Here is a 12,888-nt window from a genome sequence, read left to right on the forward strand (position 1 = left end):
AAATGTGAATCTCCATTTGTATGTCACAGGCACCAGAAAGACAGACAAAAACTGATTGTATTTTTGGTGTCATTCTAAGTGGATCTAATACTTATCGGCTTTGGTGGACATGGATCACAGACCAGGTTGCTTTGTCAAGGGTGGTCTGCACTTTTCCCCTCTAGGCTTTCAAATATGACTAAAGCTTTATCCACCCTCATAGTGCTTTTTTTCAGGTAATGCCAAATTAACAAACCTACCAATACAAAATCGACTCAATCAAACCTCAAGGTGTTCATAGGTTCAAAGGTGTGTACTAGGCTAATGGCCCTGGGGCCTTTACAAGCCTAGCCATAGGATTTCCCTGGCATAGTGCCACCTGACCTTAGTTCCCAGTGCCTCTGTTGAATAGAGCCAATGGAGTTATCCCTAGGGTGAATTTTCTGTTTCCCATCCACTCATCAAGATTTCTCTTGAAGACGGTCAGCGAGGTGCTCTGCTTGACATGTATGGGAAGTCTATTCCATAGCATGGGCAGTCTCTGGGTTATGAACCTGTCCCTCCAGCATGTTCTGTTAATTGTGGTAATGAGGTTGAGGTCTCTGGAGCATGTGGTGCAGAGGGTTTGGGATTTCTTTAGATGTAGCATTTCTAACAGGGCTGGGTCAGACATGGCTTTGTAAGTCAAACAGAGATTGTCTCTAAGTAGGCGATATGAGACAGAAAATAGTTGGAGTTTTTTACGTCTGTCCATATAGAAGAAGTGTTTAAGGCCGAGGATCCTCTTTGTGAAGTACTTTTATGGCCACTCCAGTAGATGCTGGTGTCTAGTGAGGTACATGCCAAATGGGGCATTGTACTCAATGATTGGCCTAATGAGGGATGAGTAGAGGGAGACAATGACCCCTTTCTTCCTGGATACAAAACCCTAATGAGATGTACCACATAGAAGGACTTTGTGAACACAGTGGCAATGTGGTGATCAAAAGAGAGGTTGCTCTCAGCCTGTGTTCCCAGATCTTTTATAACGCCTTCTGTGTTCAGTGGACTACCATCAATGTGGTAATTCATGGGAACCGGGTTTTTCCCAAAGGGGATGATGACATATTTTTTGGCATTGAGCTTAAGGCTATGGTTCTGGCAACAGTCATTGGTCTCAGTGAGGCCATTCTGAAGGATGTCAACATCACTTGGGGTGTCAATAATAGCTCCCAACTTGCAATTGTCTGCAAACTTTGTCAGCCAGAGTCCCTTTGTGTTGGCCTGGATTTCAGAGAAGTAGATACCAAACAGGAGAGGACCCAGGACTGAACCCTGTGAGACTCCACTCATGACTAGTTAGCAGTCTGACTTGGAGTCAGCTACTTTCACACTGTGGGTTCTATCTCTGAGCCAGTTTGCAAACCACCTAGTGATATAGGTGCTGATGCCTAGCTTAGTGAGTTGTTCTATAATTCCTTAGTGGGGAATGGTATCAAAAGCCTTGGCCAGATCAAGGTAGGCTGTATGAACCACCTTGCCTTCATCCACAGCTCTGGTGACTGACTCAAAGAAGTCGACCAACTTGAGCAGGCATGATCTACCCTTCATAAAACCAAAGTGTGTGGGATTCAGAGTTTGGAGATTCCCTTTATCCTGGTTTATTAAGTCCCTGATGATGCATTCCATAGCTTTGCATATCAGGCTCATCAGGCTAATGGGGCGAAAGTTCCCAGGGTCTGTAGTTGCTCCTCCTTTGTGGAGAGGGATGACTGTAGCAGTGTGCCATTCGGTAGGGACAAAGCCTGAGGTGAGGCTGTGATTGAACAGGGCACACAGGTGAGGTGCCAGTTCACTCTGTAGTTCATGTAGAACACAGCCATGGATATTGTCAGGTCCCATAGAAGCTGTATTCTTGGCCTTGGACAGTGCTGTTTTAACCTTTGCAGAAGTAATATTGGGTGTCTGGAAATCTACTGGTGTTGTGATTGGTCCTTTGGGGGGGGGGGGTGAGATGGGTAAAGTTGGCACTGAATCTGTTGGCCAGTATACTGGCAATATCTGTTGGCTCAGTACAGGAGGTACCATTTTGCAGTAGCTCAGAGCAAATCTGGGTATTGTCATGGAGATTCTTTGCATAACTATAGAAGGCCTTGTGATTGTCTTTACTATCTGCTGCAATTCTGTTTTCCTAGCTAGCTTTAGAGGATTTGATGAGAGATCTCAACTTTCTTTGAGACTGATAAGGGAGTTTTTCCAGTCTTGGGACTTCACCTTATTCCACATCAGTTTTCTCCTTCTGTTGTAGAGTTTGTTTATGGCAGAGGACCACCAGATTGGCTTCCTTTTTTAGGAGGAGAGTGTCTTGGTTCTGTTGGGTATGGCGAGATTCATGCATTTGTGTATGTGTTTGTACAGTGCATTGGCGTATGATTCGGCAGTCATACACTTATTCTCCATTTATATGGGTGCCGTGAATTTAGCCACCTCTGACTTTAGGAGGCCAAAGTTAGCTTTGGAGAAGTTTTTCATGGTGGTTACATTTGCTGGGGGTGGGGGAAGGAAGTGGATTTTCAAGGAGATTAGTTTGTGGTTCGATCTAACCAGGGAGGAGCTGACTATTGGTGTAGTTGCTGCTCAATACTAGGATCTTAAAAAGAAAAAAAAAAAATTCTAACCTCCCTCCAAGTATTCCTCACACTTGAGAATATAGACATCTGAGTAGTTACTGGGGTCCCTATTGGATTGCCGAAGTTTCAAAACTTCTAATATTATATGACCGAGACCATATGATCAAAGTTTTGAATGGAGATCACTCTACAGTGCCGAATGGGAAATTTAACATTTTCTTCACTGTAGTGTGATCTCAGAGTTGGTATATTTAATTAGCAGGGGGTGTGTGAGGGGGTGCAGGTGGCTTGCCCCCTGCAAAAATGTAAAAAAAAAAATGTGTTTTTATTTTTTACTTTTATTTTAGTTTCGAAGTTTCAAATCTTTGATCATGTGGTCTTGGCCATATGATGTTCAAAGTTTTGAAACTGCATTAATCTGATAGGGACACAGTTACCAGAACATGACTTAAAGTGGTAGAGGGTACCCCTGCAGTGCAAGGTTTCAGTACCTTCCACACTTTTAGACCAGTAGCTGCACTAATATGGGCTGAGGATGATGGTGTCTCAATGTACATCAAAAAACAAGCATACCTTTAAGGTAGTCACACAGCATGATATGCTGGAGTTCCTCCATGTGCAGATCACCATAGACAAATTCCTGCACCATGTCCTAGCTAGCTTTAGGTCACCCTCCATGTTTTAAGAAGGTCACAATGCATACTAGACCTGCCGGAGACACTTACCATCCAAACTAACTCCCTAATCATGGAAGACTTAAATTACCCCTCTATAGACTGAAAATCCTACACAGCCTCAAATCTACAAGCACTGACTTTCCTGGACCTTGTAAATACAAACATCCTTGAGAAATAGTGAATGCACCCTCTACTGGACCTCATGCTGAAAAGTAAGGGAGATTGCTGCACCTCCATTTTCTCCTTCTCCCTGCTAAGGACTGACCACAAAGCTGTCTCCTTTGAAATCAAAGTCAACTCTGTAATCCCATTAAAACCAGTAACTGTTAGGAACTATTCCAAGAAAAATTTCCATACAGTGGTAAAGTGGTTAGCATTGTTGCCTCACATCAAGAGGGTTTCTGGTTCAGTTCTCGGCTGGGTGCTTTCTGTGTGAAGTCTATATTTCCTTCCTGCATTCGCGTAGGGTTCCTCCGGGGGGCTCTGGTCTCTTCCCATATCCCAAACATATGCGTCTGGAGAGTTTCTCCCTGGGCCTCTGTAGAAAATGGGTTCTGTCCCAGTCGGACTTTTCTGGTAAACAAATGTTAAATAAATAAATACATATTACTTAATGGTTTGTCAAAATTCAGTACTCCTCCAAACCCTGAGAACACAGCAACCAATGCTCAGTTTCTCTCAGAAACCCCATATAGCCATGTCAATCGTTACATAGAGGCTTCTGTACCTACTAGATCTAATCCCAAGACTAGCACCACAAACAAACCATCTGGGTGGCATCCCAAATTAAACAGGACATACAACAAAAAATATATATATGGTAAAACTTAGAAATGGTAATTCCCATAAAGATACAAATTCTCTTATCGAAGTAAATGGGCAATTATGAGGGTTAATTAGGTCAAGCAAAGTCAGCTTTCAGGTAAGATGCCTCCCTCCATGTGAGAAATAACTATAAAGCCTTCTTCAGCTATGTCAAAAACCTCAAGGACAGCACACTAAAATGTAATGAACTAATGGAGCCACATTCACTGAGCCTGGCAATATAGTGAACCTGTTAGCGGACAAATTTAGTTCCAACTTTACACCTCTCTCACTCTCAGCCATCAACCAAAAATACCCTCAAACATAACCCCTCTAACTATAACTAGGGAGCCTGTACTGGCTGTGTTCACTAAAGCCAAGAATAGGGCCTCAATGGGCCCCAATAACATCCCAGGATGCCTCCTAAACAGTCTAAAATATGACTTATCAGGACTTCTAGAGTCATTATTTAATTATACTCTTAAAACAGGCTTTGTGCCACGTGAATGGAGGACTGCAACAGCCACCACCTTCATAAGGGAGGACCTTCAACAGATCTTGAAAACTACAGATTTATTAGTCTGACTAGTCTTACTTGCAAAGCCATGTAAAGATTTTTCATGGAAATTATCAACAAGGCTATAAGAGACCTCCCAACACTGGATCCATCCCAGTTTGACTTTGTCAAAGGAAGGTCATGCTTACTGAATCTGGCAGACTTTTTTGAAAAGTTGACAAAGTAAATGGGCTAGGGAATAGGGAACAATGGTGCATACTGGTACCTAGATCTGCTAAAACATGTGATACAATACCAACTTGGTCATTGCCAAAACCCCTTTATAACACATAGCTGGCTCACAGATAGTACTCAGGAGATTAGATACCATTTCCACAAAGAGGAAAGTCAACAGTGGAGTCCCCAAGGGGTCTGGGCTAAGCTTACTCTTCTTTGTTATGTACTACTCGGATGTCAAAGCCAATGTCAAAGGCCTCTGGTTAACAAAGTTTACAGATGATTGCAAACTTGGAGCAGTCATTGAATCCCACTAAGATGAGAGTACCCTTCAAGAAGGTCTAACACAGACATACAGTTGGTACCGCACCATGGCTTAAATCTCAGTACCAAGAAATGCATTATAGTACCTTCTGGGAAGTGGGCCACTTGGGCAAACTACATTGGACACTCGTAAAGATGGTTCACTAATCAGGGTCTGGGAACTCATGTAGATAGTAACCTAGCCTTTGACCAACATTTTTTCAACGTAGTCATAAAATCCTTCTATGTTGCTCAACTTATAAACAAGGGTATACCATCTAGGTCCAAAAAGGTCATAATACGACTGCATTTGGTCCCAATCAGAACCATCACTGAGTATACTACCCCCTTCAGTATATACCTGACCAGACACATGCAACAACTGGAATGTCCACAAAGGTTCCTTACAAAAAGAATACAGGGAGTAAACACAATATCCTACTCTGATTGCCTCAAAGTCCTGTCTCTTTACTTAGTATCATACAGACTTCTGAGAGTTGATCTTTCTCCAGCATACAAGGCATCCGCAGACCCTGTTTCGATGACCCTTTTTCACGTCTGCAAAACAAACAGCACCAGACATATATGCCTTATGTATGTCACAAGACCTAAATTTTGCTTGCAACATGCATAGGACATATTGATGAGACAGATGTGTTTCTCAGAGAACTCACACTCTCTGTAACAAGTTCTCCATCCATGCGAATCAGAGCTCCTCCCTGTCCCTGTTTAAGCACAACTTGGACCAATGGATGGGTGATCAGAAATTTACCCTGGTCTGGAGCCTATGCCTCTGATGGACAGAAGCAGTCAGTAAATCATGCCCTAACTAAGATCACCTCTTATAATAATGTCTAAGATACAGTAACTTGTGGGACACATTTGGGTTGCACTGCTAGGCTTATAGGAGCCCTACTGGTTGTTAGTCTAGTATACACCTAAGATAACAGAACACTCCTCGTTTACTTAATTTATTTGATTACTGAGTAGGGGAGGTGGTCCTTGTTTCAATTTTTAGCCAAAACCTGGGACAAGGCTGAAATCATGAGTAAATTAAATGGAATACATAACTTAAGAAGAACATGTTATACAGTCACGGGACCAAATTACATAAAATAGAAAACATTGCAAAGACTGTATAACATCACAATGACACAGAATATCAATCAAAAGTTACACAAGCTGCCCTTATCAAATAATTTATTTATTATTTGTTGACTAGGAAAGTCCAACTAGGATAGAGCCTGTTTTTAGCAGAGGACTGGGGAGAAATGCACCAGATGCTTCTTTGGAATATGGGAGGAAACTGGAGCACCCAGAAGAAACCCACATGAATGCAGGTAGGACATGCAAACTCTGCACAGAAGGCACCCCAGCTGAGAATCAAACCAGAGAATCTCATGTTGTGAGGTGATAATGTTAACCAAAGCACCACTCAAACATCACAGCCATTAAATGAAGTAATGTAAATGAGACAGCAGTAAGTATAAAACAAAATTTTACAATGAAATACAAATTAGGCAGTGTAGCGAGTATTAGCTTATCCACCCTTTTAAGTACTTCTAGAACAAGGAGATGATGTAACTCCTAAAATTTATATAACCTTTTACTGAGTTGTTTTACATGAAACCTAAAATGAGGCAGATCATGAGAAAAGAATTGTTTCATAGCATTTAAAAGAAAATGTGCTTAAACATCATCTCAAAAGCAGCTTCAGATGTAAGAATGTTTCTGGTAGTTTAGCTGGGGTTTCTTTTCTGAATACGAGACAATTATACTCAGTTCTAAGGTCTATAAGGGCAAGTAGTCCCAGATGGTAGAAATGGATTGCTGAACCTCTTTTTTCATCACTGTTATTTTTAAAAGGGGGTGGTCCAGTATGATGAAATGATTGTCCTGAGATCTCATGGAGTAAAGGTTAATTTTGATGTAAGGTTTTGCTCTGAGATAGGATCAGTAGTTGCCATTTAGTAGATTGCAGTTAAAGGTGGACAGAAGAGATATGGACCTTGCTGTCAATGTTAGTCACCTGACTATGGAAAGATAGATATAGTGGAATTCTTTCTTCAAGACTAGATTAATGAATATACATACGTTGTTAAAATTATTTTCAAATTATGGGTGCTTTGAGAGAAATTAAGTGTAACAAATGGCAGATGGCATTCCAGTTGAGGAATTAGAATGTTAATAGCTAGGCCATGTCTTGCTTCTTAGGTAAGATAACTGGACATGCTTTCAGTTTCATATGAGAATTACCTTTGCCTGAAATAGGTTCATGGGTAAATACCAGGCTATTAGAGTTCAGACTGTTACAAGCCTAGCCAATAAGCAGAGGTCTAAATAAAACTTTAAACTATGCATCTGTGATGTTTAGACCTTAAACATTATGTCAACCCTCCCCTTCTCAGTTTTCTTTTCAAAGGTTAGGCTGTGATCAAGTGTCAGGCCTAGATATTTATATTTCTGGGTTAGCAGGGCATGTTTTTTTTTCCTCTCAGGCCCAAGAATGGATAAGAGCTTGCTTTTATAAAGTTTTTTGGGGTGTACCAAAAAGCATAAAGGTGGTTGGTGATATGCTAATGGCTAGGAAGGTTGTTTTGAGACTATCACAATGTTTGTTTAGATTAGACTACAACAGGGTTACTACTTGTTAAGATGAATGCACTGGTCTGCATAAACATGATGTCATCTGCACATACATTATTTGAAAACATGAAAAAAGGTAGGCATAATTTCATTAATGCAATAATAACAGGATGTAAGACAGACCCTTAATGGACATCCAAGCAAAATATATTTTTTTAACTACCAGATTGGATACTGAAAGTTCTGTTTACTCAATAGCTTTGTACCTATTTAGGGGTATTAAGCTAAAGCATATTTTGTCTTACTTATTAAGATATGTTCACAGGTAGTTATTATGATATACACTTTCAGAGGCTCGAGTCAGGTTGGTAAAAATTCTGCTTGCTACTAAACCTTTTCCTTGGTAAGATTTATTTTGTCAGTGATAGCGTAAATGAAAATGAAGGTGTTGTAACCTGATATGAAAGCATGTTGGAGGTCACTTAGGAGGCTATGTTTTTTTTACATTATACATTTTGCTATCTAAATTACTTTTTCAAAGATTTTGGTAGTAGGATAGGGTCTAGGTAAGATGAAAAGTCGGACTAGGACTTCAAGCAACTTCTTCTGGCTTTCTCATTGGGGATTGCCACAGCAGAACAGTGGTCCACAGAATGATTGGTAGTGGAGTTTTATGGTGTTGAGTTGCCAGCCCAACACCAAACCTTACACAGAAGACACACACACACACACACACACACACACACACACACACAGTCAATTTAGAGTGTTCAATCCACCTGCAACATGTCTTTGTGAGGAAACCAGCACACCCAGAGGAGGCCCACACAACTGCAGGAAGGATATGCAGACTCTGCACAGAAGGCACTCCAGCTGAGAATCGAACCGGAGAACCTCTTGCACCACTGTGGCCACCAACTAGGGCTTCAGTCAACTGAGATCCTGATATTGGCAGGTAAAATCCTGCAATCAATGATGTCTTCAGTATCTTGGGAAAGTATAGAAAACGCTTTCATGTTTGGAGGTTGGTATAATGGTTGAGATGTTTTCTTTACAGGCAAAATGCACGGGATTTGATTTCCATCTTTGGTCGCTGTCTGGGTATTGGCTAGGTGTGTAATAGTACACAGACTGATAGCCTAGCATTTACCTATGAAAATGGTTCTAGTGTTTGTATTGGTTGCTTATGTTGATGTAGCCTTTTCCTGTTTCTGACCTTGAACCATCAAACTGAATGCAAAACGAGGCCTGTTGCAATTGGGTAGGTCTGCTTCTTCTATTTTTGAGTGTACTTGTGATGACCTACACATTGGTTTGTCCTATGGTAACTTTTCAGCTAGAACTCTAGAAATTAGTTTAACTCTGGTGATAGAGTATACTGCCTGTGTTCTGATTGTTTGATTGATGAATGCAAATTAACAGAGCTTTCTTTAACGGTCCAGTGTGTTATTTTGCTCTATATCATTTCTTTTTATGGATTGCTTTAAGTTGAGCTGGTCTATTTTTGTTTGTGACCTTTAATTTACTAAATTGATTACAAAACCAGACTGCTGACAACTGTCATAACTTGCACTCCATCTGAGTGGGGGACACTACAAGCTTGTTATTACCCTCTCCATGAATTAATAATGTTTTCAACCTAGTTTTGCACAGTTACTAGGGCAGCCATAGTTTGCATGCTTCTGTTATAGTGTGTATAACAGATCTGCATAGACTTTTCTATCATTAGATATAACTGGAGCTGGCAAACAGAGTGATTTAGAGGGCACAATCCTGCAAGTCAAAATTGTGAGTCTGTCAGAAAGCAAAAAAAAAGTGGAAGTCTGTTCCAAAGGTGTGGTAACCTCTTGGAGACAAATCTTTCCCTCCAGCAAGATCTATTAATGTCACATACCAGGTTAAAGTCTTTAGAGTGAGTAACCTGTGTACCATTTGACTTGCAGATATGCAACATTTCCAATAAAGCAGGGTCAGAGAGACTGCCTTATATGTAAGGCAGATATCACCTCTGAGTACTCTGTATGAAACAGAATAAAGTGACAGTGATTTTAGATGATCCACTTAGGACAGATGCTGAAGACCTTGACTTTTTCTTGTGAGGAACCTTTGTGGTCTCTCCAATTGCTGCAAGTGCTTGGAAAGGTACATACCAAAAGGGGCATTGTACTCAATTATTGGCCTGATGAGGGAAGAGTACAGAGAGGTTATAACTTTTTTTTTCTTGGAGGCAATGTCATTACTGATGAGATGAGCAACATAGAATGCCCTTCTTACCACTGTGGAGACATGGTGATCAAAGATAAGGTTGCTGTCAACCTGTGTGCCTGGGTCTCTCACCACTGATTGCATACCAAGGGTGTTGCTATTGATGGGGTAGTTAGCAGGAACATTGCTCTTACTAAAAGGGATGATAATGAATTTTGTTGCATTGAGTTTAAGGACTTTGGGACCAATCATTTGTTTGTGTAAAACCCTCTTGAAGGATGTTGACTTCATATGGAGATTCTATGGCCACTGCCAGTTTGCAGTCATCAGCAAACTTTTTTAACCACAGACCTTTAGTTTTTGCTTGCACTTTGGAGAAATAGATTCCAAACTGTAGAGGTCCCAGGACTGATCCCTGTGGGACACCACTGGTTACAGGTTTGCTGTTGGAGGTGGATTACCCTATTTTGACTATATGGGATCTATCAGTGAGCCAGTTAGCGAAGAACATTGGCCAGTAGCCAAAATCCCATGGGTGACAGATGAAGACCATTGCTGGCAAAGCATCGAGTTCTGTCAAGCATGTCATCCCAGCTTGACAGATACTGGATCCCCTTGAAATAACACCAGAAATGAAGCCAATTATTGAAGTCAATAATTTTTGTTCATACTGAGGCATCATTCTAGGTGAAGGTAAAATGCTGCTTAAGGCTAGAGATATACCTGCCTCAGACACATAGTCCAAGAGCTCAGTCATGTCTCTCTTCATATAGTCCAGAGAGGTAGATCTCAAGTCATTCACACCAACATGGACTATGATAGAGTCATAACAGTACCTGTTGTTGAGTGACTTGAGTGCATGTGTGATATGGTGGATCCTACCAACTGACAGACAGCTGAGCATCACCTTTTCCTTGTCCAGCCTGGGGAGAGGGACATCTGTGAGTCTCACGATGGAATCACCTATGACTAATATGTTTGGTTTTGGGTTTTGCCTTAAGGTATTGAGAGGTGAGACACTGGTGCATGAGCTGTTATGTTTATTGTGTTCTGCAGAGGAAGTATTATTTGTAGTGTGCTTATCTTTGTGTTAGGGAGGTCTCTGGTGTTTAGGTATGTTTCTGGTGAGGAATCTGCATATGTAGGTATGCGTGATGTGTGTTTGGGTGGTGTAGGAGGTGAGGTATGCACGCTGACAACCCACTTATTGTCATATGTACTGACTGGTGCATGCGACAACATGGATTCACGGTTCTTAATATAGTTGCATCTCTCACACGTTGTGTTTGTGTGGACTAAGAGTAGGAGGTTGTTGGTGAACATGAGGCAGTTGCTGCTCTGCCTCAGTATGCCCATGCCGACCAAGCTGGCTGAAGAAACTGTGGGAAATTGTCCGTCCATAGGGTTAGGTAAATTATATGGTCAGGAAAAGAGGTCGCACTTAGGAATGGCTAGTGGGTGAGAGGTGTGCTGGTACCTCTGAAGCTAGGCTTAGTGTTCCATCTTATGGTAGAGTAGGGCTGTGAAAAACCTCTGGGGGACCTCTAGCAAAGGGCTAATGGAAATTTTAACAAGCAAAATGTTGGCATCTATAACCACCAACAGTAACCACTGCTACACAGCAGTGCACAATGGTGCACTACACACAAACGAGTGCAAAAGTGGGGCTTAAATAAAACAAGAAATAACCCTTTTAACTCAAACTAGCCAATAAGGACAGTCTTTCTGAGCTCTAGTCCAATCACCCTTGATTAGATGGGACCCAGACAGCACTCTCCTCCCACAAAGGTGCAGAAGGGCAGGGCCTTCACCAACAAAGATGGTGTAAATTTGATGTTCAGAAGTTACAAAACAGACCCAGAAACAGCAAACCTGGAACTGGGCTATGCTACAGCTGAACTAGTACAGTATAAAGTAAAATGTAACAAAAAATAGTTCAGACAATTCAAACAGACAGAAGAATGCAAATACAAATTAAAAGTACAATATAAGAAAAACAAGCATTTATAGTTAGTTGCAAGCAGCGGACACCTCACATCTTTCAGTATCTCAGTGAAGATCTGGTCTTAGTGCTCAAGTGATAGCAAACAGTCTAGATTCAGCAAGTCTGAATCTGGCCTATGCTATATAATGCAGAAGTGCTAGAAATTCAAAGTGCATAAAATCACACTCACAACAGCAAAAAAAACACTTTAAATAAAGCAGCAATTCACCAGCAGTTCACAGCTTAGAAGGGTATAGGCTCATTCTCCCACCACAAGAGTTTAGACCACAAACCTTCCTAATGTAAAGCTATAACAGTATCCCTTACCCTAACACTGTTGTTTGTCTTTTCTGCTTTTTCCTGGTAAGAGGTTGCCACAGCGGAACTCCGGTCCGCTAATGATTGGCAGTAAATTTTTATGAAACGCCGAGGTGCCAGCTCGACACCCAACCTTCAACAAAGGCATGACCATTTACGCACGCATGTCTTTCGAACGCTACCCAACCGCGGGGAGGACATGCAGACTCCAGACAGAAGGTACTCCCAAGCCACGCCGAGTATCGAACGGGAGAACCTCTTGCTCTGATGTAACAATGCTACCACCGTACTACCATGGCTATGTCAGATAAATTCGTTTTGAGATTGTTTCCGGTGAGATGTCTGTGCGCGGACTGGGTTACTATTCATATTTCCTACCTGTACTTTAACCTCTCAACCTTCGTTTAATTCAGACTACTTTACTATCCAACCTCCTCCCTATACTACATCCTCCTAACCTACATTACTCCACCCACCATCTCCTACTTTATCTGCTATATGTGCACCTCTCACTTACTCCACTACTGTATCTCCTACACCTCCAAATACTACTATTCTACACTTCATCTACCCTGCTCTCATATTACGTCTTCCACCTCAAATAATTCCTTTTTACTTACTCCTATTATCCTACCTCTCTAACTCTACTCTATACTCGATCTTTCCTACCCAGAGCTACCTACAACACCA

This window comes from Protopterus annectens, chromosome 15.part0 (assembly GCF_019279795.1).
Source record: "Protopterus annectens isolate FY-2018-M chromosome 15.part0, PAN1.0, whole genome shotgun sequence".
NCBI classification, from domain to species: domain Eukaryota; kingdom Metazoa; phylum Chordata; order Ceratodontiformes; family Protopteridae; genus Protopterus; species Protopterus annectens.